Source organism: Trachymyrmex septentrionalis, unplaced genomic scaffold (assembly GCF_001594115.1).
Source record: "Trachymyrmex septentrionalis isolate Tsep2-gDNA-1 unplaced genomic scaffold, Tsep1.0 scaffold6, whole genome shotgun sequence".
NCBI lineage: Eukaryota > Metazoa > Arthropoda > Insecta > Hymenoptera > Formicidae > Trachymyrmex > Trachymyrmex septentrionalis.
In genome coordinates this window covers 3,245,954-3,247,370 of record NW_017305778.1, presented here as the reverse complement: position 1 = coordinate 3,247,370, position 1,417 = coordinate 3,245,954, and the positions used below count along the sequence as shown (strand labels likewise).

General features: G+C 40.4%; 1 protein-coding gene across 4 annotated transcripts in view; it reads left to right on the top strand.

Moving 5' to 3' along the window:
- Positions 1–1,417, top strand: part of LOC108752324 (MICOS complex subunit Mic60) — a 42,185-nt gene that overhangs the window by 3,793 nt on the left and 36,975 nt on the right. The gene's annotated exons all lie outside the window — the stretch shown is intronic.

Sequence of the window (1,417 nt, the reverse complement as noted above, 5' to 3'; positions counted from 1 at the left end):
GAATGACCTACAAAATTTTTGGTCTGTTAGTCATATTCATCTAATTCGTGTAAGTAATGCGATCTTATCCCATTGTATGCTGTTGCATTATGTCTTTGTTCCGCTGTAGAGAAATGTTAATTCTGTAATGCGTATATACATGTTAGTAATGAGAGAAACGATATATCCGAGCACGATTCAGAGAGCTTCAAAGCGCCTTGTTTGGCGTGTAAATCGTGCACTGGCCGATGTTGCATGCTTTTACGTGCACCATCCCTGTTCTCTTAGTATACAAATACAAATAGATATGAGCTTTAGCGCCATTATTAATGTTGTCCTAGCATTTAGATGACTTTGCACGGTCACGCGTTTGCGCGTGAAATTCAGTCATTATAGTGCAGATATATTCGCGCGAATTAAAGAGAGATGGCGTAAAAGATTCTTTCATTAAATCCGCGATGATAATCGTGTAAAGTGCAAAAAATTCTGAGATTTCTGAGAAAATATATTTCTCGATGAAAGAGAAAAATGACCGGGAAAGAGAGGAGGCAGTTAAAACCGAGCGATGAAAATGGTGGTGCTTAAGTTGTAAAGCGGACGAATAGAGAGATTACGATGATAAAACGGGCCTTCATATTAAAGCGTTGGAAAATAACGGAAGAAGAAAGTAACAACGGGTCATTTTAATCATAGCCGCTTTATTGCATTTCAAGATCTCTCAGCTGAATAGCTCGTATAAAGTAATATTCGATCGTTGTTTCGTAAAGTTACAGTTTATAAGATTCTATCGCGTTTTTCAGCTTTAATAATCCTTTATAAAATATATTCTTTTTCTTATATTCAGTAAGAAAACGTACTAACTTCGTGAGTCAAATTGAAACCGAATCGCTTTCCACATTGTTTGTATGTTGTATTCAAATGTGGGCATATGTTTTGGTGCTTTGTTCATATCTGACGAATTTAAAGCGATGTGGCAGCGTGTGTAACGTCACATACGTGATACACCGAATGTGTCGCGTCAGAGGATAGTCTCGGCAGCACTAGTCCCTCATGGTCCTTTTATTTATTTCCATTTGGCCGAACGCCAATATTTCGACAGCAACGGGCGATATTAGTCCCTTAGAGTATGTGGCGTTTGTGTGCTACTACTAGGTATTCGTTGAGGAACCATTGTGACTCACCGTCCTCATAGTTGTTCGACAGCTCTTTTTCGACTCTCTTCTTTATACCCTCGTCTCTCGGTCTCTAGTTGCCGAGGACGCGCCGTCGAATATAAATCTTGTCGAATCGATCCACGTGGACTTGCACGACCTTTTGTTCTCGTTCCGGACGGGAACAGCGGTGTCCTCTAATTGCTATTTGTCTACGAGCTTCCGGTACCGCTCGTTAACGTCCAGTCGAATATTTTATCGTAAATGCATCACGGATAAGCGGCCGT